Below are 24,515 nucleotides of genomic sequence, written 5' to 3'. Positions count from 1 at the left end.
GCATGGATAGCCTGAGGCAAAATGGTTAAGTGGGCTGAACTTGGGCTTTTGAAGTCTTTGTCCTTTGGGTGTCTCAGCCCTACCTCTTGGTGCCCTTGAGCTGCCTTGAGCATGCCCTGTATGATATCACCTCCATCCCAGGCTCCAGGACTGGAATGTACTTCAATATCATCAATACTTCCCACCCTGGTCATAATTTAGTTATCCTCTGCCCATTCTTTCAAACACAGTTCACTGTTTCCCAAAGAGAGAACTAGCTGAAATAGTTGAGTTTAACAGACCGCTGGTTTATTTGTTCATGTACTTTGCTCCTTAATTTCATCCTTATGAAATCGTTTACCTCAGATTGGGACTTGAACCCATGTGCTGGGACTCGAACCCAGCCAAACCCCAGTTTGGGACTCAAACCCATGTAGGTGGGACTTGAACCCAGCTAAAACCCTGCTTGGGGCTGAAAACCAGCCACAGCCTTGCTTGGGACTTGAACCCACATGACTGTGACTGAAGCCCAGCCAAAACTCAATGTACCTGGTTTCAGGACCTAATGAAGCTCAGGTTCTTGATGTCTTATCACAGAAAGATTTCAGTGAGAGACAAAGTGGTAGGTAAGAAGTGAATTTATTCAGATTCAGAGAGAAGCACATTCCATAGACAGAGTATAGGCCATCAGAGAGGGCAAGTGCTGCCTGGAAATGTGGCAAGGTTAGTTTTTATAGGCTCAATAATTTCATATGCTAATGAGTGGGAGGATTATTCCAACTATTTTTGGAAAGGGATGGAGATTTCCAGGATTTGGGCCACGGCCCACTACTTGATCTTTTGACAATGCCTTGCTGCTTTTGAACTGTGCTGTTGGAGAAGACCCTTGAGAGTCCCATGGACTGCAGGGAGATCCAACCAGTCCATCCTAAAGGAAATTAGTTGTGAATATTCATTGGAAGGATTGATGCTGAACCTGAACCTCCAATACTTTGGCCACCTGTTGTGAAGAACTGACTCATTGGAAAAGACCCTGATGCTGGGAAAGATTGAAGGTGGGAGGAGATGGGACAACAGAAGATGAGATGGTTGGATGGCATCCCTGACTCGATGGACATGAGTTTGAGTAAGCTCTGAGAGTTGGTGATGGACAGGGAGGCCTGGCATGCCGCAGTCCATGGGGTTGCAGGGTGTTGCACTTGACTGAGCGACTGAACTGAACTGGAACTGTCATTGCACCTCTGGTGTGTCATTTCACTTGCTGATTGAGGATCAAGGTCTAGTCTTGTCTGTCATCTTGGTCTGATTTGCTTCTAATTGGTTTATGTTGTGCCCTTGTGCTATGTTGTTCTTTCAAAAGTTGTACCCTGCCCCTTTCCCTCCTGTTATACTTAGATATAAATTCCTTTTGCTGTAGCAATACTGTGGCCCTGAGTCTTGAACCTCAGCACCATCGACAATTTAGGCCAGATAATTCCTTATTGTAGGGGGCTTCTTGTTTGCATTGTAGGTTACTTAGAAGCATCCCTACTTCTACCCACTAGATGCTAGTAGCAATTCCTCAGTTGTGATGATAGAAAATATATCCACAGATTGCTTAAGGTCCCCCATGGATTCAAATAGCCCTCAGTTACATGGTGGTCCAGTGGTTAAGATTCTGGCTTCCATTGTAGTGGGCATGGATTTGATCCCTGGTCAGGGAACTAAGATCCCATGTGCTGCTTGGCTAAGAAATAAGAATAGTAAAAATACTTTAAAAAAAAAAAAAAAGAGAGAGAGAATCACTGCTTTATCCTAGGGAAACCACTCTTATGATTTCAGTGGCGGCAGACTAGGTAGATATATAGAAGATATATATGTGCAGACATGAGAATATGTTTATATATTTTAAAGATGTAGTTTTAAACCTATTTGTGCTTAACATAGTTGACTCCCTACTCTTATGTGCATAGGGTCAGGGTGCTTATATTCCTGCTGTCCAGTGGATTTTTACTTTATTTTGAGTTATAATTTTAAGTTTATAGCTTAGTGAATATGATCAAATATATACTATCCTGTAACTACCATCCAGATCAGGATAGCTAACACTGTTATTATCACCTAAAGTCCCCCTTTCTAGGCAATGTCCTTGACCTGAGATGGAGACGACCACTCATTTGCTTTGTGTTACTATTGGTCATTTTTGTCTTTACCAGAACTTTCTATAAACAGAACCATACACTGTGTATTAATAGCTGTTTGTGTCTGGCTTCTTTGACTCACCATAATGTTCCTGAGGTACATCCACATTACTTCATGTATAGGTACTTTTTTTTTTTTTTTTGCTGAGTAGCATTTCATTGGATAAAACACTTCTCTGTCAACTCACATGTTGATTGACATTTGTGTGATCTGTTGTTTTTCACTACTGTGCATTTGTCTGCTATGACATGCATGTAAAAGTCTTTTTGTGGGCCTATAAACTCATTTTTTTCTTTGCTTTATACCTAAGAATAGAATTATTGTGTTATACATTGTCTTCAAAATATTAAGTGATTTAAAAATTATATTCTCATCCACTAAATGAAAGTCACTCAGTCATGTCAGATTCTTTGTGACCCCATGGACTATACAGTCCATGGAATTCTCCAGGCCAGAATACTGGAGTGGGTAGCCTTTCCCTTCTCCAGGGGATCTTCCCAAACCAGGGATCAGGTCCAGGTCTCCCACATTGCAGGTGGATTCTTTACCAGCTGAGCCACCAGGGAAGCCCATTCTAGTCCACAAAGAAAGTCAGTCTCTGAAATTTCAGTCGTGAAAGCTATCTATAAGATAGCTAAAACGAAGATCTGAGTAATTTACTGAAAAAAGAATGAATAGTGTTTAAGAACATGGGTTTTCAGGTCAACAGACTTGGATACAAGCCTTGACTCTGTCACTTCACAGCTATGTGGCATTGGGCAAGTTACTTACTGAAGTCTCTGTGCCTGAATTTCATCAGCTATGAAATACAAATTATAACAGTAGTTAGGTGATAGAATTGTTGTGAGAAGTTACTGTGATAACGCAGGTTAAACACCTTGCAGAGAACCTGGCATATATTACTATAGTTGCTAATATTATTGAATTGTAAACATTACAAATGGTCTTATTGTTCAGGAAGTTTATCTGTTTGGAGATTGTGGTTCAGAAATGCAGAACACTAAATCAAATAGTCATAAGGGATTTGATTTAGGTCATACCTGAATGGTCTAGTGGTTTTCCCCACTTTCTTCAATTTAAGTCTGAATTTGGCAATAAGGAGTTCATGATCTGAGCCAAAGTCAGCTCCCAGTCTTGTTTTTGCTGACTGTATAGGACTAGATCTGATAGACACAGTGCCTGATAAACTATGGATGGAGATTTGTGACATTGTACAGGAGACAGGGATCAAGACCGTCCCCATGGAAAAGAAATGCAAAAAAGCAAAATGGCTGTCTGAGGAGGACTTACAAATAGCTGTGAAAAGAAGAGAAGCAAAAACCAAAGGAGAAAAGGAAAGATATAAGCATCTGAATGCAGAGTTCCAAAGAATAGCAAGGAGGAGATAAAAAAAAAAAAAAAAGCCTTCCTCAGTGATCAATGCAAATAAATAGAGGAAAATAACAGAATGGGAAAGACTAGAGATCTCTTCAAGAAAACTAGAGATACCAAGGGAACATTTCATGCAAAGATGGGCTTGATAAAAGACAGAAATGGTATGGACCTAACAGAAGCAGAAGGTGTTAAGAAGAGGTGGCAAGAATACACAGAAGAACAGTACAAAAAAGATCTTCATGACCCAGATAATCATGATGGTGTGATCACTCACCTAGAGCCAGACATCCTGGAATGTGAAGTCAGGTGGGCCTTAGAAAGCATCACTATGAATAAAACTAGTGGAGGTGATGGAATTCCAGTTGAGCTATCTCAAATCCTGAAAGATGATGCTGTGAAAGTGCTGCACTCAATATGTCAGCAAATTTGGAAAACTCAGCAGTGGCCACAGGACTGGAAAAGGTCAGTTTTCATTCCAATCCCAAAGAAAGGCAATGCCAAAGAATGCTCAAATTACTGCACAATTGCTCTCATCTCACATGCTAGTAAAGTAATGCTCAAAATTCTCCAAGCCAGGCTTCAGCAATACGTGAACTGTGAACTTCCAGATGTTTAAGCTGGTTTTAGAAAAGGCAGAGGAACTAGAGATCAAATTGTCAACATCTGCTGGATCATGGGAAAAGCAAGAGAGTTCCAGAAAAACATGTTTCTTCTTTATTGACTATGCCAAATCCTTTGACTGTGCGGATCACAATAAACTGTGGAAAATTCTGAAAGAGATGGGAATACCAGAGCACCTGATCTGCCTCTTGAGAAACGTGCATGCAGGTCAGGAAGCAACAGTTAGAACTGGACATGGAACAACAGACTGGTTCCAAATAGGAAAAGGAGTACGTCAAGGCTGTATATTGTCACCCTGCTTATTTAACTTATATGCAGAGTACATCATGAGAAACACTGGACTGGAAGAAGCACAAGCTGGAATCAAGATTGCTGGGAGAAATATCAATAACCTCAGATATGCAGATGACACCACCCTTATGGCAGAAAGTGAAGAGGAACTAAAAAGCCTCTTGATGAAAGGGAAAGAGGAGAGTGAAAAAGTTGGCTTAAAGCTCAACATTCAGAAAACCAAGATCATGGCATCTGGTCCCATCACTTCATGGGAAATAGATGGGGAAACAGTGGAAACAGTGTCAGACTTTATTTTTTTGGGCTCCAAAATCACTGCAGATGGTGATTGCAGCCATGAAATGAAAAGACAGTCCTTGGAAGGAAAGTTATGACCAACCTAGATAGTATATTGAAAAGCAGAGATATTACTTTGTCAACAAAGGTCTGTCTAGTCAAGTCTATGGTTTTTCTAGTGTTCATGTATGGATGTGAGAGTTGGACTGTGAAGAAAGCTGAGTGCCAAAGAATTGATGCTTTCAAACTGTGGTGTTGGAGAAGACTCTTGAGAGTCCCTTGGACTTCAAGGAGATCCAACCAGTCCATTCTAAAGGAGATCAGTCCTGGGTGTTCTTTGGAAGGACTGATGCTAAAGCTGAAACTCCAGTACTTTGGCCACCTCATGCGAAGAGTTGACTCATTGGAAAAGACCCTGATGCTGGGAGGGATTGGGGGCAGGAGGAGAAGGGGACGACAGAGGATGAGATGGCTGGATGGCATCACTGACTCGGTGGGCATGAGTTTGAGTGAACCCCAGGAGTTGGTAATGGACAGGGAGGCCTGGCATGCTGTGATTTATGGGGTCACAAGAAGTCAGACACGACTGAGTGACTGTACTGAACTGAACTGAAATCAAATAATGGGAAATGAAGACCAAGAGGTGAGTAGAAGGAACAGGGCTGTTCAAAGTCCTGGGGCTGTGGAAATAAGAGAAAAGTATAATGTGAGTAGAATGATATACCTATTTGAATGCAGAGTTCCAGAGAATAACTCAGAGAGATAAGAAAGCCTTCCTTAGTGATCAATGCAAAGAAATAGAGGAAAGCAATAGAATGGGAAAGACTAGAGTTCACTTCAAGAAAATTTGAGATACCAAGGGAATATTTCATGCAAATGTGGACACAATAAAGAACATAAATAGTATGGACTAACAGAAGCAGAAGGTATTAAGACAAGATGGCAAGAATACACAGAAGAACTATACAAAAAAGATCTTCATACTCAGATAACCACGATGGTGTGATTAGCCTCCTAGAGCCAGACATCCTGGAATGCAAAGTCAAGTGGGCCTTAGGAAGTATCGCTATGAACAAAGCTAGTGGAGGTGATGGAATTCCAGTTGAGCTATTTCAAATTCTAAAAGATGCTGCTGCTAAAGTTCTACACTTAATAGGACAGCCAATTTGGAAAACTCAGCAGTCGCCACAGGACTGGAAAAGGTCAGTTTTCATTCCAATCCCAAAGAAAGGCAGTGCGAAAGAATGTTCAAACTACTGCACAAATGCACTCATCTCACAGGCTAGCAAAATAATGCTCAAAATTCTCCACACCAGGCTTCAACAAGTTGAAGCTATGACCAACCTAGACAGCATATTAAAAAGCAGAGACATTACTTTTCCAACAAAGGTTTGACTAACCAAAGCTATGGTTTTTCCAGGAGTCATGGATGTATGTGAGAGTTGGACTATAAAGAAAGCTGAGCGCTGAAGAATTGATGCTTTTGAACTGTGATGTTGGACAAGACTCTTGAGGGTCCCTTGAACTGAAAGGAGATCCAACCAGTCCATCTAAAGGAAATCAGTCCTGTATATTCATTGCAAGGGCTGATGCTGAAGCAGAAGCTTCAATACACTGGCCACCTAATGCAAAAAACTCACTCATTTGAAAAGACCCTGATGCTGGGAAAGGTTGAAGGTGGGAGGCAAAGGGGATGATTATGAGATTGTTGGATGGCATCACCTTCTCGATACTTTTGAGTTTGAGCAGGCTCCAGGAGTTGGTGATAGACAGGGAAGCTTGGCTTTGCTGCAGTCCATGGGGTTGCAAAGAGTTGGACATGACTGAGCAACTGAACTGAACTGAAGAATTCAGGATGCACTGATTAAGATGATATGACTCTGGGTAATTAATCTAATGGAAACAGTAAAAGCAAGAAGACTTCAGGCTTACTGGAGGGATTCACACAATGACTGGGCTATGTGCCTAGAATAAATGAGGAGGCAGGAAACCTTTCAGGGTAGAGTTAATTTAGGACTTGGAATTGTCAGTCACTTTTGGATCCCAAACTCCTATATTAATCTCTTAAGGTAAACTGGTGCACTGGAAATTGTAGAGAGTTGCAATTGATTAAAATAGAAACTCACAGGCAGAAACCACCATGGTAACCACTGTCAGGATAGCAAATAATTGATAAATTTCTGGAAGCTCAATGCAGACAACTCAAGAGTTAAAACTCTAGGGAGACTCAGTCATAGGGTGGTCCCTACAGTAGTTTGAGATTGAGCTCCAAGATCTTTTTGAGAAGGTAGACCTTGAAAAATGAACAAGGTTAACTTTTTTAGTTATAAGATAACAATACATTGTTAAAAATGAGTAGGATAGCCATGTATCCTTACATATTTAATATGTATTTGAATGTACAGTTTTTACAGGTTTACTATGCATAATATTTTGTAAGTTTATTTAAAAATTTTAGATATATTTTATGTAAATAAGTGAATAAATAATTTTTTACAGCTCTTTATAATTACACTGTATTTCTGTATGATAATTTATTGAACTATTCCTTCATTGATATTGATGGAAATTTAGATTTTGGGAGAGTTTCTTATTATTACAAGAAGTGCTGCTAAAACATGCTTGTACATTTATTTTTGTGCATTTATGTGGGGTTTTTTTGTAGAAAAGAATCCCTTGAAATGTAATTATGAAGTCCAGAAGTACATGTGATTTTAATTTTGGTAGTGTCAAATTTACTTGCACATTGATTATAACCATTTATATTCCCACCAACAGTTTATGCAAGTTACTTTTTGTCCACTTACTTCCCAACACATGGTATTCTAATTTTTTACTTTTTGCTAATCTGATGTATTGTGTTATTCGCTCAGTCCTGTCCTACTCTCTACAACCCCCTCGATTGTAGCCTGCCAGGTTCCTCTGTCCATTGGATTCTCCAAGCAAGAATACTGGAGTGGGTAGCCCTTCTCTTCTCCAGGGGATCTTCTGGAACAGGGAATTGAACCTGGGTCTCCCACATTGCAGGCACATTCTTTACCATCTGAGCCACTGGGGAAGCCCATATGCTACCTCATTCCTAAATAAAGACAAGTTAAAACAGTATTATTTTTCATATATTAGACAGGCTGGACTTCCCTGGTGGCTCAGACAGTAAAGAATCTGATTGCAGTGCGGGAGACCAGATTCAATTCCTTGTTCAGCAAGGTACCCTGGAGAAGGGAAGGGCTATCTGCTCCAGTATTCTTGCTTGGAGAATCCCATGGACAGAGGAACCAGGCAGGTACAGTCCATGGGGTTGCAAAGAGTTATTCTATCAAGTTATTCATTTTTATGAGCTCTTTGTGTACCAAGGAAATTCTCCTCTTTTCTGTTGTATGTGTTAATATGCATTTTTCAGTCTGTTTTTTTTTTTTAAATATGAGTCTGACACTTTTTTGTCATATAGATGTTTTTACAGTATGTATAGTCAATACTTGTACTATCTACTCCATTAACTTTTCCTCCCTTTTGAGCCGGGCTTTGAATGGAAGGTTCCTATCCAGGAGATATGAGTTAGGAAGTATTGGCTGGAGCTTTAATACCTGGCTAAGAAGTTTTACTTTATCATGTAGAGAATGAGGAACCACTGCATTTAAAGGGGAATTGTAGGGTTTCAAGAAATCAGATTTGATAATATGGAAGAGTAGCTGATTGAAGGGAAGAAATTACAAAATTTGGAAGATCTGTAGAAGTCTGTTGCATTAGTAGTTAAGTGTACTGGGATAGAAGTAATTTAGGGGAACTTCTCAGGGCTTGGAAAGGTTTTAAGAGCTACTGCAAAGGAAGCCCTGAAAGGATGTGGAGACTTGTCTCAGTGATAGTAGTTATTCTGAACTTTTGAAGGTCTGTGATTCCACTAAATTAAATGGTGGCTGTCTTGTGATTTGAAATATTAAGTGTATTTTCTTTCATGCTTTGTTTAGTTCACCCAATATTTCCCTTGAGTTCCTATATGTCTGCCTTTGTGCTTGGAGCTCAAGATAGAAAGAGACACATGAACTGTGGCCTCAAGGAATTCACAGAGTCATAGAGGAGACAGTAAGATATGCAAACCAAATATTACAGTGTAATTGTGAAGCAATAGAAATATGCATAAGATGTGGAATTAATGGAGAAGAGGGAAGGGAAAGTACCTGGGGAGGTCAGGTAGATTGTCACAGAGGATGGGACATATGAACAAGTGTTGAAAGGATGAACAGGAGCTTGCCAAGTGAAAAAGTGGGTGGTGGGAGCAGAAATATTACAAGTGTGAAGAGGAAGTAACTGATTAGGCTTATAGTTTATAAAAGTAATCCTCTTTGGAGGGGGATGAGACTAAAGTCAATGAGACCAGTTAGAAGACTGATTCAGGAAGTGATGAGGGCTTCACTTTGGGGCAGAAGAGAGTGGAGTCAATTTGGGAAAGAGTCAGGAACAGTTAACCTATATATAATTTATAGAAAATGTGAGTTTCAGCTAATTGTTTTTTTCCTGGGAAAAATAGTTTTAAATAGACTTGATAATGCTATTTCCAGTGAGATTCCTAATGGAATGGATGTGTAAAACTGGTGGGACAGGATTGGGAAGCATTTGGTTGTTAATCTTGAGCTTAATTTAGTGGCTCTCAATTTGTTTTCTGCCTCCATACTGTGAAATTGACATCCATCAGTAACATTACTTATTACCCTGCAGTTATTTTAAACTCAGGGGGGTTGGGGGTTGGTGTGAAGAAAGTGATAGAATCTCCCAGGGAGCATGCAGTTTGAGAAGGCCCTCCTGGGAATTCTGCTATGTTCCTTCCACTCCTCCACGTTCCCTCCAAACACCCACATATATGAGACTCTCTGTCGTATTTTCAGCATTGGTAGGAGAACACACACACACATACAGACACACAACTGGCAAATGAATTCACATTCACACAGACAGTGTATATAGGCATTTACTAAAACAGCCCCTAGTTACAGATTAATGGAAAGCAGCATCATTACATTCTAGTTTTCTTCTCTGTGATGCTGTGATTTTTAATGCATTTCTGATAAGTATAAATCAACTCATTGGGAGAAAGTTCACCCATGGGGAGAGAGTTAAGGGAAAAAACATGGAACAAATACCCAGTCTAGATAGAAGGGAATATAAGATGACTAATTTTCACACAGATGTGATTTTTGAGCTAACTGTGGTTGTAAAGCTTCCAGAGTGTGGCACGTAAGATAGCAAGTGCAATGTCTGGTGACAGAGCAGCAGGAGAACTCTCTTACGTGAAGACCAGGCCAGTCACTGAGGTAACACAGACTCTTAGGGAGGCAGAATTTGAAGCACCTGAAGTAAATTCTATGCCTGGCCATAGTTAGCTCACCAAAATGGTGATTTTTCCTTCAGGTCCTTCTATCTCCCCATCATGGTATCAGCTTCCTGACTCGCTTGTGTAGTATCAATAAGTCCTATCTTGCCTCCACACAACCCTTTTTCTTCCTAACTGCCTGTCAGTAGATATGTGATCTTACTTCAGTGAGAATAATAGTACTATAGGTTGTCTCAGTTTTGTCAATGTGTAAATACCAAATATTGGTGGGAGTGTTTGATTTTTAATAGTGCCTGAAGCCAATGCAGTTCATAGATAAATATTACTTGGCTTAACAGACATGATCTCCATCTTCATGGAGTTTAGTAGGGGAGATATACAATGAACAAACAATTATAGTTATGACTACTAGAGGAGGAGTAGTATGGGTCATGAATCTTGCATTAGGAAATATTTAGGTGAGGGCAAATACTGGAGATATCCTGAGTAGGGTTGTTGCCATTTCTTTTCTGATACTCCTCAAAACACACACTAAAATGATCAGAGATGTGTTCTTCATCACTGCATACAGGAGAGTAGCTTTCTGTTCCCTGCTTGGGTTTCCTCATTGAACTCTTTCCTTGACTAGCATTTGAAACATCAACTTGGCGAAGGAAAACAATATGTATAAAATATGGATTGTGTCTGAAATATCAAATTATATTTTTAATATATAAACTCATCAGTGATTCTTTTTAAAGATTATCCATTCAGGGAGAAATTCACATCAAAGAAAAAAATGCAGACATGGTTCAAAACTGTGTATTTATGCATGAATCTTCCTTACAGTCCCTGTGCAGGGAGTGGTTTCTTCCTCTCTATCATGTCTTTTTTTTGCCGTTTTAATTTACACATGCCATAGAAGCTTTTCATGTGAAGACTGTTCCTGTCTCTGCTCTGAAGGGTCTATTATGCATTTCCATCTTTGCTCATTTAAGTGTTTAGAAAACTCACATTCTCCAGAAACTGATTCGGCAGAAACCTAGGAAGATCAAGAGGTAATATCCCTAAGATGAGAGGTCATTTTGAGTTCCATTTCCTAGTCATCTTGTGGAAAAGCATCAGGTGCAGACTTTTGAAAGATTCATTTTTCTCTCGGGTTGTAAATTCTGGCCTGATTTTCTTCTCATAAACTGCCACAGCATCATGATACTTCCTGGTACCACTGCCCCCCCCCAACCCCCCATATTTATCTATTATTCATGATATATAAACTGCTTATGGGGACATTGAGTTTTAGTGTGGGCTTGCATTTAGTGTTGGTTTCCACACCTGAGACTATAATTTCCAATGCTAAAAATCTTCTATCTAGCATGATTTTTATTTAGCTTTAAGGTCTGTTTTTGTGGTAGAAGTATTTCCAAGCTTTCTTACAGGTATCAAGTGGGTTATCGAATATGGACAGCTGTGGAGTTGCACAAAGATGGCTTAGCGCAGCCACGTACGTTGTTTGCTCATTTGATGCCATTACTGGACTAGACTGGCACCATCAGAATTTCAGTAGTGATGATCCCCATTGCTGCTACCAACTCCTCTTTTAAGGCGAACAGAACATTCCATTCAGTATCGTAACTCAGAGAGACAAGGTTGCCTAGACTCAGGATTATAATAGGAGTAAGTGGATTGGCAACTTGAAATAATAATTTGTTTTCGGATTGAGCTATCAGAAACTTTCCTATGTTAGTGATAGTTAGAATTTCCTAAACTTGGAAATCATGAAACCATGGCAAGGAAGAGTCTAGGGTTATATGTGGTCAGAAAAAAATCTACAAGTCTGGAATCCAGGCATATGGGTACGGGGTAGAGAAGAATTGCACCTCTGAGGTAAAGGCAGTCAGAAATCCAGATCAAGATACAGCTGTTGAAACACAGAGGTAAGTCCTGTCCTAAGTCAGGCATTGTTTAACTTCTGTTTTTTTTGGTAGTTCAGACTGAGACGAGACTTTCTAACTGAGGTAACCTTTAGGTAGGCATGTAGCTAAAAATGCATCTTACCCGTCCACTAAGAATCATAAGGAATCATAAGACCAGGGAAAATTGTGTTATAATTGTTAGGTAGTTAGAATAGGAAACAGGAGTCCAAAATGGCGGTGGCTAAAAGACAAGGAAGGGAAAGCCCGTGAAAATAGAACAAAGGAAGGTCTGAGGACCTCAGGTAGAACAAACGGCACTCCTGGCTAGCCCAATTTACATAGGGCAGGCCCAGGGGGAGGGAAAAAAACATATAAAAAGAGGAGCCAAAGTGCGCGCGCTCTCTCTGTCTCCCGCGCGCTGGCGCACTTCCCTACTCTCTTCTCTTCACGTCTTTGGGTCGGCATGCCCTCACGCCTTGAGGATGGATTCTCTTGCTATTTTATAAATAAAATAGAGCTGTAACACTGATTTGTCTAAGAGCTATAACACGGTCTGTCCAAGACCTGAGAGCTGTGACGCGCCGAGGGCTTTAATGTCCGTCATTCCAAATCTTTGTTGTGACGAGACAGAACCGAGGAGCATACACTCGCCTGACATAATGATAATAGCAAATATTTATTAAGTGATGATATGCTTCATCCCATTTCATCCTTACAGCATCCTTTGTGTAGATACAATAACTATACCTATCTTTATAAATGAGAACATGCGGGCCCTGAAAATTTTAGCAGTTTTCCCAAGATAAATAAGCTGATAAATTTCAAAGACAAATTGCATATACTGCCTGTTTTTGATTGTAACTATATATGCCAACATTGATGCTGAGAACGCGGCCTCTGTGCACTGGTGCCGAATCAAATCTCAGAGGCTGAGTTTTGAGTGAAGTAGGAAAGCATAAATAGCTTTATTGCTTTTTCAGGCAAAGGGAGCCACAACATGCTCCTGCCCTCAAAAAGTGTCCCCACCCCAGAAGCACTGGGGGAGGAATTTTATAACAGTAGTTCAAGGGTGGGGTTGCTGATAAAATTAGGATGTGACCCTGCACTGTTTTAATATGGTCCCTGATAATCTTTTGATGAGCCTCTCTAGTTCCTTTAGCCTCAGATGGTCTTCCTCTGCTATGAAGAAGGTTGACTTCTTAAAGAATTTAAAGATATTGTTATGTATATTTCTTAAGGAGGAACCAGGACCCTGCTCCAAGGCTGTACCTTGGTTTCTTGGCTGCTCCTCCTTTGTCTCTGCCTTTCCTCCCTTCCCTGCATTAGCACTGTTTGTACCTGCCCTTAGGAACTAAGGGAAGGTCATGGAGGCTGAGGTTTATTCCCAAGAAATGGGGGACAGGAAGGCTTCTGTTCCCAGGAGCCCCACAGAATCCAGCTCAGTTTTGACATTATCCTTATAGCACCACCCACCCACACAGGAAATGAAGATCATCATGACCTGAAAGGAATGAGGGAAAACTTTGGTAAAGTGGCTGACTTAACTAATGCTTCTCTCTCCTTCCAGATCTGTTTGTTACCATGATTCCTACTCGATAAATAACCTTTCAGTAAATTCAGGTGGTCAACTCAATAGGAATGTTCTAGGGGGCCTGCTGCTGCTGCTGCTAAGTCACTTCAGTCATGTCCAACTCTGTGAGACCCCAAAGATGGCAGCCCACCAGGCTCCTCCATCCCTGGGATTCTCCAGGCAAGAACACTGGAGTGGGTTGCCATTTCCTTCTCCAATGCATGAAAGTGAAAAGTGAAAGTGAAGTCGCTCAGTCGTGTCCGACCCTCAGTGACCCCATGGACTGCAGCCCTCAGGCTCCTCTGTCCATGGGATTTTCCAGTCTGGGGGGCCGACTCCCTGCCTAATACTATGCTGTGCTCTCTGAGGGTGTCTTTTTCAAAAGTTCTCATTAAAAGGAAAATGGTTCAGAATAGTAATGTTTAACTTCTTTACATGATATCCAGCTCTGTGGTATGATTGCTTAATGTAATTAATTGTTCCATCATCAGACTGTTATGTTTTGACTCTTTGTCCTTGGCTAATTACTGGCATGATTAAAAACAATGCTCCAGAGATGTTGCCTTCAGGGCCCTATTACTTCTCACTTCTAGATAGAATCTTTGTTGCCCTTTTTTCAGACAAATCCTTTGTCCACTTGCTGCTTTTTAGATAGCCTTACTAGTTGCTGTCATATCCCTTATGTCTATAGGAACACTATTCTTTGAAGCTAATCTTCTCAAGCACTAATACTTCAACTTTTGTTGCAGGAAGGAATACCCATTCCAGGGCCTAAGCATGGGCTCTTGTCTAATGAAAGTGAAAGTGAAGTTGCTCAGTTGTGTCCAACTCTTTGCGACCCCATGGACTATAGCTTGCACCAGGCTTCTCTGTCCATGGGATTTTCCAGGCAAGAGTACCGGAGTGGGTCGCCATTTCCTTCTCCAGTCTTGTCTAATACTCGGCACTGAATTGTATGAGGAGACACACATGCTGATGAAGCAAGAGACTTTATTGTGAAGGGGCACCCTCGTGGAGAGCAGCAGGGTAAGGGAACCCAGGAGAACTGTGCCACGTGGCTCACAGTCTTGGGTTTTCTGGTTATAGAATTAGTTTCTGGGTTGTCTCTGGCCAATCATTCTGACTCATGGTCCTTCCTGGTGGTGCATGAATTGCTCAGCCAAGATGAATTCCAGTGAGGAAGAGTCTGGGAGGTCAGTAGGACATATGGCCTGGACTCGCCTCTCTCCTTTTGACCTGTCCTGAATTCTTCTGGTTGGGGTAGTTTGTTAGTTCTGCATTCCTTACCAAAGCCTCCTGTTGTAAGATAACTCCTGCAAATGGCTATTGTGGTGCCTAGCCACAAAAGCAGTGGGTGGTTTTAGTCAGTTTTTTCCCTAACACTTTGGCTGAAGAATCACTTGCTTATTTTATACTTTGTACGTGGGTCTATGCAGAATTCTGTGTTAAAATCATTGACATTTTTTTGATATTAGCCTGGATGGTACATATAAAATCTGATAGGTTTCTGACTCATAGTGTCTCCAAATTAACTTCAGAGTCACAGATATGTTTGGGTTATTTGTCTCTTGAACTTTTTGTCTATTTTGCTTTGACTAAGCCTTAGATCTCTGCCTCCAACTTTATTTTTAGCATATAATTTACATCCTATTCCTTCATTTCCTGTAAAATGGGGATAATCATTCTTGTGCCTTCCTTACCCACAGGGGTAGTAAGAAGATGAATGTCTTTTGCCTGTGGATTCCTTTGGGTCCTTGGGGAAAATGACACACTATTAATTCAAGGCTCTAATATTGAGAAAGGATGATGGTTAAGAACACACATAAATTATTCAGAATTTGATCCTCAATTTAAGTTTACCCAGGGTATTTTATAGTGTTTGTACAGATTTCAGGTTGCAACAGATCTTTCTAAAGCCATTAAGAGTTTTCAGGCATATGCTGATATTAATTTTAGTAAAATATGGGATCTCCCTGTAATAGGATCATTAAAATAATTGGTTATTGGAGCACATTACTTTATAAAAGTAATCCAGAGTGAAATAGACCAACTATCTCTCAGGCTAAAAAAAAATCATACACAACGTGATTGCAAAGTGCAAATGACTTTAGGAAGATGTCATAAGAGAAAATAGATTCTTGAGAGGGTGATAAGAGAAATATGCCCTTTGTTTTCTTCAAAATAGACAGGAACACAAAACTCAGGACATTCATTTTTATTTTAAAAATTGAGGTAAAGAGTTGCTGGTTTTACCTTAAAGAGTTAAGGTAAAGAATCTTAAAATGGAAAACAAAAGTATTAGAGATTGAAATGGGGCTTAAAGGGACTACATATTCTTAAGTTTTCTGCCATCCACATGGAAAAGTCAGGAAAAAACAACAAGCAAGGGACAAAGGATTCTGCCTGGATCAAAAGACTCTTCCTTGTCCCTATGGAAAGACTTTATTTAAAAAAAGCTCATTTCTTCTCTGCTTCCTCCCATGGCAGAATTTGTGTTTTGGGAAGGGTGGTAGGAGTAGAGGTGGTTGTGGCACAGTGGGGGTGATGATCTTGTGTGGCTCTGGGCCCATTACTAGACCAGCTTGCAGAAAATATTTCTCTGCCCTTCTCTCACCCTTCAATGGAGTGGTTAGGAGCCCTTAGAATTAGGCTCGTTCTCTGCACGTTGAGCTGGCAGACAATCATTGCAGTTAAAATCTCTGTCCCATTTCCTCTCTTGACTTCTCCTTGAACTTTCTTTGCCTTCCTCCATTCAGTGTGGCTTTGTGGATTACATTTCTTGTTCTCATTTAGAGGTTTTTATTGAAATCAGTGTCCCTTCAAAGTGATGAAAGGAAGAGATGAATTTTAACCATACAAGTAAATAGCCAATCACTGATACATCAGAAAACATCCCATCATCCACTCAGGAACCTCTGAAAGGGAAGATTACTGCTGTTGCAAGGGATGGCTGACTTGATTAAAATATGTAGTGTTTTTTTTTTATTCAAATATAGTTCCATCATCAAAGGTTATCATGAATATTTACATACTCATCAAGATAAAGAGGGGTTTTTCAGATTTTTCTATTGGGTTTGTTTGAGCCCTTTGATAACTGAAACAGAGCTATTGACTATTCTGCTGTTACTTTCTGGCATGTTCACAGAATTGTGGCACCAGGAATAGTGAAGTTCTTTTACAGAATATAATGTACAAGTTCTATAGCATTTGTCATATCTGAATAGCATAAGAGGAGAAATACATGTTCCTCTACCCTCCTTGGTTCTGTTACCAAATACAAGTACAAATACTGGGAATCCTGGTGCTGAGAAAGGTTTATTGCAGGGCCAAGGAAGGTGATAGAGTGGACTGTGTTCAAGGAAACCCAGACTCTCTGATGGTTTTCTGGGAGGAGTTTTTTATAGGCAAAATTTGGGCTGAGGACTGTAGGGTGGATGGCTTTCTTCTAATGGGGTAACACAGCAGTGTCCCAGAAATCTTGTGATTAGCCTGAAGTTGGAGAAGGCAATGGCACCCCACTCCAGTACTCTTGCCTGGAAAATCCCATGAACGGGGGAGCCTGGTAGGCTCCAGTCCATGGGGTCGCTAAGAGTCGGACACAACTGAGCGACTTCCCTTTCACTTTTCACTTTCATGCATTGGAGAAGGAAATGGCAACCCACTCCAGTGTTCTTGCCTGGAGAATCCCAGGGACGGGGGAGCCTGGTGGGCTGCCATCTATGGGGTCGCACAGAGTTGGACACAACTGAAGTGACTTAGCAGCAGCAGCAGGCTGAAGTTACCATTTTCAACCTGGTTGGGATCCTTACTTCCTGTAGAAGAACCTAAAGATATATATATTTAAAAATTGGGGTACATTTGCTTTACAATGTTGTGTTAGTTCCTGCTGTGCAATGTAGTGAATCAGCTTTATGTATACATGTATCCCCTCTCTCTTGGACCATCCCTTCTCTGCTTGGAGTTGAGCTGTCTCTGTTTTACAGTAGGTCTCCACTAGTTATCTGTTTTACACATGGCCTTGAACATACATCAGTGGCCCTTGAGAAACCAGGACCTTGCCCTCTGGTGCACTATTGTTTCCTGACTACTCATCTTTTGTTTTTGCGTTCCTCCCTTCCCTGATGAGCAACTGTTTGAATCTGCTCTTAGGAACTCAGGAAAGGACTCTGATGCTGAATGAATCCTACTTCCTACAAGCAGAAAGCAGGGCAGAGGAAAGGATTTGTAACCGGGAGGGCCCCACAGGCAACTGTTCAGATTTAGTTCTTGCCTGAGCACCCCTTGTAATAAAAAGACAGCTTAACAGGAGGAAAAACAAACAAAAGATTAATAATATGTATACGTCCAGTATAAGTGTGAGTGTATGTGTGTGCCTGTGTGCTCAGTCTTGTCCGACTCTTTGAAAACCCATGGACTGTACCCCATCAGGCTCCCCTGTCCATGGAATATTCCAGGCAAGAATACTGGATTGGGTGGCCATTTCCTACATCCAGTAGATCTTCCTGACGCAGGGATCAAACCCATGTCTCTTGTGTCTCCTGCATTGGCAGGCGGATTCTTTACCACTAGCGCCACCTTGGAAGCGAACGGCTATTACTAAAAAGAGGAGAGGTAATAAGTGTTGGCAAGGGTGAGGAGAAAAGGGAATCATGGCACCCTGTTCATGTGATTGTAAACTGATATTGGAATTATGGAAAACTGTATGGAAGATTCTTTAAAAAAAAAATTACAACTACTATGTGATCAAGCAGTATCTTGTTCAGTTGCTAAGTCAGGTGTGCAACTCTTTGTGACCCCATGGACTGCAGCTCACCAGGCTTCCCGGTCCTTCACCATCTCCCCGTGTTTGCTCAAACTCATGTCCATTGAGTTGATGATTCCAGCTAACCATCTCATCCTCTGTTGCCCTCTTCTCCTCCTGCCCTCAATCTTTCCCAGCATCAGGGTCTTTTCCAGTGAGTGAGCTCTATCAGAGACTATGTCATCCTGCCTTTACTGACTGTATCTAGCATTTGTTTGGCTATAGGTATAATAAATCAGTACACTGGATATTTTAATACATAAGTATGGCTAAGATTTATTTGGCACAATCGACCATGCCAAATTCTATGATACTGTTTCTTTCAGTCAGTGACCTCATGGACTGATTAGTTTGTGTTTGTCACTGGCTATATTCTGGTGATAGAATGGTAAACTAGATAAGTGTCCCTGGTATCCTGTGATTTCAAGTGTTCTGATCTTGGCACAGGGAGTTTTTTGAGAGCTAGTGATAGTGACTTCCTCCTCTTTCTCAGCGAGAGCACTGAAACATTTCAATCCCTCTGTACCTTAGGCCTGACTTTACTGTTATGCCTTGCAAAAGAAGCCTAACTGATGAAAGGGCATTGGTGAATACTTCTCATGCAGAGCCCTGCAAAAGGAAAGAAAAGTCATTCTTTTGTAGAATCTATCAGAGTTTGTTGACATACAGAATATATCCCTCTTGGACCACCACCCTCAGTTTTTCCTCTGGCAACCATGCTGTTTTTTGATTTCCTCTGTGTCATCATCTTTCCGTGTCCTTTATCCATTTCCCTGCATTACTCTGAAACTTTCATTGCCCTTCTACACCCTGTCAACATCATATCCCCATTGGCTAACACCACATGCTACATCAGTTCCCATTTTTTGGCCTTCCTTGGCTTGTACTTTGCCTTCAGCCTGTTATCCATTGTTTATTGTTGCCAAAATACTTTTTCAAGGCTGTACTCCAATCCTCCCTCCTCATCGCTACTTGAACCTCTATCCTGTCATCCATCTTTGAACCCAATTTAAGAACAAATGCCAACAGGCTGTTTCAGAATTGCCCCTATTCTCTCCCCAGTAAGACTGTTAATCCTTGGATGACTGATTCCATGTCTTTTATGCTCCACTACACTATGAGGCACAGAACAGGAGATCAATAAAGAACTTTATTAATTTAGAGCAGCACCACTTCAATGCCATATGTGAAAAGATGAATGGCTGGGAGATGTTTGAGCCAAACAAATTAGGTTAAACTTGTGGTTCTGTAACATTTCATTCAGCATTCAAGTAACATTTATGGGTCACCTCTATGTGCCACATACCATGATAGATTCTGGTGATTCATAGATGAGTAAAAATGGCCCCTTGCCCTTAAACAGCTCAGGATCTAGTTAGATAACATAGAGATTAGCAAAGGAATCCATTTGTGGGTGATAATTGCTCTTATTGAGCATGGTGTGCCATTACAGTTCAGGAAGGCTGGCCTCAATCTACCTAGATGTGATCAGGGAAGGCTTCCCAGAGAAAGTCAGGCTTGAGCTGACGTTTGAAGGTAGCATATGATATAAGGCATAATCAGGTTATTGGAGACATTGAATTCCAACTACTTGTGAGATTTCTGACCAATCCAAATGTAGATAACTTATATCAAACTCTAACCTGATGGGCACAATGTGTTTTCCCTTTGGAGGTATTAGACACTTCTTTAGGCCTTTTTATTACCTTTAATGCAGGAAAGCATGGAGCAGCTAGTAAGAATTTTTGTATTTCCATAATCTGAGCAACCTGGCAGAACAAGGCCCTTTGAATTAGGGGCCACCTTTACATAATAGTCATGTGAAGCCTTCAATGTCTACTTATGAAGCAAAGTGGCAGGTTGACTACAACGTATTCAGCATCTAAGGTTTCTATTGCTTGGCTAAACTTCATTACCTTTATCAAACATCTCTAATGCTAAATAGTCATGCTCCCTCCTTTGTCTAAGAATGAATGCACTTACTGATAGAAGGTAGGGGAAATGAAATTGGCTTAGCAAGCTTCTACATGCCACCTCCAAGCTGAAAGAACACAAAACTCTGTTAAATTCTTATTTCTTGGCTGCACATGTTTCCGTACCCCACAAATGTTAATGTGTGGAGAAAGCCTGTCATTTATTATCACAAATGCTTACTTAGAAGCATGGCTAAGAAAGCAACATTTCAGAGTTCATACCTCTAAACCTTTAGAGACGTATGCCCTACCTACTCTGAGGCAGTTCATCTTCTGTTGATGTCTGCTATTGGCTCTTGGCTTCCCAGAAGCAGCAGGGCAATCAAGAGAATCCAAGGAGAAGCTCCAGTTTTGGCTGGACTTCTGGGAGAGCAGGTGGTTGGGAGTAATTAAGGTCTGATTCCTGGTGGCCTCTCACCAAGATAATTAGGCGCCTTCCACTACTAATGAAACTCACATTCCTGTTGGGCTGTTTAAATCATCCAAGAAAGCCTTGGCCACAGAGTTGTCTTGCATCACATTCAGGAATGGCCTGCTGGGCTCAGTCCCCAGAGCTCTTCGGTCCTCACAACTGAGGGCATTTTTAATCACCTGCAAATTCAGCCTAGCTCTCAACTCAGTGGCCAGTCCTGTCTGAGCTAGTGGGATTTTGAGGTGCCTTAGGGCAATAGCTTGTTGTCAAAGGCGCTATATATTTGCTCAGGATTTGACCTTGTCTCTCAGCTGAACAATTTAGATTCTCTTTTGTTCTTGTAACAGAGAACTGTTCTTGGACCTCAGCCTTTAAAACTGGGTTTCCATGGTAGACGCCTGGCCTTAAATCTTTCAGGCCTAGAGTCCAGCCCTGTTCTTTCTCTAGCCCTCCTTGAGATTGGAGTTCTGCCCCAGGCTTGAGCCCACTGGGTTTCCTCTCTGCTAATTGTTACCAGACAAGAAGTTCCTGGATAGCTAGGGCTGTGTCCTGTCTATCTGCCAGACTAATCAGTGGCTTCCTATTTCTGGATATTCCTCCTGCTGACCTTCTGTTTACCTCAACCAGCTGTCCCATTCTTCTAGCTTCATGTCAGAATTCCTCCCAAGGCCACAGCTCACATCTTGAGACCTTTGAATCCTTCTGGTTTTGTCTTTTTTTTTTTTTTTTTGAATGTCTCAGCACACAGGCAGATTATCTGTTTTCTTTGCCTCTTGGTAGCTCTCACCACCAGTGATCTCTCGGGAGTCTTCTGTCTCTCAAAGACTGGCTAGGAAATGAGACAGTCTTTTCTGCCCACACATACTTCCATGCTTGTTGACCTCAAAGACAAGTCCACAGACCCACTTCACTTTAAAGCTTGTGCTTTTAATCATGGAGAAATGCAGAGTGGACATTCTAAAGAAAGTTCTTACAGTCCTTTTCTATAATTCCTAACATTGTGTTGGGGTGGTGCGTTGATTTAGGCCCCTTTCTTCTATTTGTCCCAACTTTTGCACTGTGTTTTCAGTTGATTCTTCCCTATTTTGTTCCATCAAACCTTGCTTCTATAAAGATTCCTTAGCCTACAAATTTTGTATGTTTATACATTCAACAATTTTTGAGTGCTATTACAGGCTAGGCACTATTAAAAGCACTAGGAATATATATATATATATATATATATATATATATATATATATATATATATAATCGTTAACATATATATATATATATGCTATGTTATGCTATGCTAAGTCACTTCAGTCATGTCCGACTCTGTGTGACCCCATAGATGGCAGCCCACCAGGCTCCGCCGTCCCTGGGATTCTCCAGGCAAGAGCACTGGAGTGGGTTGCCATTTCCTTCTCCAGTGCGTGAAAGTGAAGTCCCTCAGTCATGTCTGACTCTTAGTGACCCCATGGACTGCAGCCTACCAGACTCCTCTGTCCATGGGATTTTCCAGGCAAGAGTACTGGAGTGGGGTGCCATTGCCTTCTCCAAACATATATATATATATAGATAGATAGATAGATAGATAGATATTTCTCTTATACATATGTATAGATTCCTAAATAATGTATAAGATACATATATATATATATATATATATATATATATATATATATATCAGTTAAATTCAGTCCCTCAATTATGTCCCACTCTTTGCAACCCCATGGAGTGCAGCATGCCAGGCCTCCCTGTCCATCACCAACTCCCAGAGCTTGCTCAAACTCATGTCCATTGAATCAATGATGCTATCCAACCATCTCATCCTCTGTCATCCCCTTCTCCTCCTGCCCTCAGTCTTTCCCAGAATCAGGGTCTTTTCTAATGAGTCAGTTCTTCACATCGTGTGTATGTATATAAGTGTGTGTGCATATATATATATATATGTGAATTATTTTTGTATTTTATATATATATATAAAAGAATATCAGATACTAGTAAATAATATGCAACAAAATAAAAACAGCAGTGGGAGAGTGGAGGAAGCCTATTTTTGATTGGTTGGTGTTTATTTTTCTCAGGAGCTGACTTTTAGGCTTAGAACTGAATGATACAAAAGAGACAGGAATGTGAAAATCAGAAGGAAGAACATTCCTTAAAAAGAGAACAAGTGGTGCAAAGGTTCTAAGACAATCACAAGTTGATGTTTATGAAGATGGAAAGAGGGTTGTGTTGAATGAGGCAGAATGGATTGAACTATAGTAGAGTTATATGAATGAGGTCAGAGAAGTCAAATCAACAGGACTTGTTCATGGGCTGGATGCTAGGAGGTGATGAAGGAAAGAATGGATCAAGGATGAGCCCTAGATTTTGGATTGGCCATTGTATAAATTTGGTAAAACTGCTTTCTGAAATGTGGAAGAGTATTGAGAGAGAAAGGAAGAGATTGTTGTTGCTGTTTTGTTTGTTTGTTTGTTTGTTTTGACTTTTTAAGAGTGAGAAGCCTATCTCATTTGCCAATGCTGTAGTCAGGTATCTTTGTTACATTTAAATCCATTGGTAAGATTACCTAGAAGGAATGCAGATCAATTAGAGAATGGTTCCTCTGTCTGACCCCTGGGACTTTGTATCATTAAGAGAGGTCTAGCTGACTTCTCTGGTGGTCCAGTGGTTGAGACTTCACCTTCCAAGGCAGGGGGTGCATATTTGATCCCTGGTTGGGAGCTAAGTTCTCATGTTCCTCGTGACCAAAGAAACATAAAACAGAAACAATATTGTAACAAATTCAGTAAAGACATTAAAATGGTCAACATTAGGGGAAAAAAAAAAAACCCAAAAAACTTTAATGAAAGAAAATGACTAAGAAGAAAAAAAAGAGGTCTGGCAGAGGAGGATTTAGCATTAGAGACTGAGTAGAAGCAACCAGTAGGAGAATATTCAAGGCCATAGTATCAAGAAAGACATGTACAAAAAGTGTTTTAAAGAGAAGGGAGTGGTCAACTATGCCAAATGCTGCTGAGAAATCACATAAGAAGAGAACAAAAGTGGCCATTGTTTTTCACTGCAAGAATGTCATTGATGACTTTGACCATAGAGGTGTTAGTGGTGCAATGTGGAGAGAAGCCTGAATGGAGTGGGTTGAGAGAATGGGAAGTGAAGGAGCTGAGACAGAAAGATATACAACTCTTTGAAGAAATGCTGTTGAGAAAGAGATCAGGGCAAGTGAGCACATGTATAAGAGGGTGAAAGCTTAAAGAATTTAAGTGGGAAATATCAGGTCATGTTTATATGCAGATAAAGATAATCCAGTGAGGAGAAACTGAAGTTGAAAAAGAGGGTAAATTCTTGAATAGGTAAAAATGGGATCCCGTGCGCAAGTAGAGGCATTTAACTATATGGAGTATGTCTGAAAATCCCAAATACAAGATGATCTTGTATTTAAAATATTTTTCATTGAGTCCTGCGTCTCTAGAGATCATACATCCTTTTAGCAATGATCAATGCAGACATTTGCTTGTGACAGCTCTTTCCAAGATCTCTTACTGGGACTTTTGCAGATCAACTACCTTACTGTGGGGCTTCTGGGGTGGCGTAAACAGTAAAGAATCTGCCTGTGATGCACCTGGGTTTGATCCCTAGGGTGGGAAGATCCCCTGGAGAAGGGAATGGCTACCCACAGTGTCCTTGCTTGGAGAATTCCACAGAGAGGGAAGCCTGGCGGGCTACAGTACATGGAGTCGTGAAGAGTTAGAGACATGACTGAGTGTCTAAAAATGGCACTGCTACCTGACTGTGAGCTGCCTCTGTGCCTTCCTGGTCCTAGTCTGCTCT

Source organism: Bos javanicus, chromosome X (genome assembly GCF_032452875.1).
Source record: "Bos javanicus breed banteng chromosome X, ARS-OSU_banteng_1.0, whole genome shotgun sequence".
NCBI classification, from domain to species: Eukaryota; Metazoa; Chordata; class Mammalia; order Artiodactyla; family Bovidae; genus Bos; species Bos javanicus.
This window is presented reverse-complemented; position numbering follows the sequence as displayed.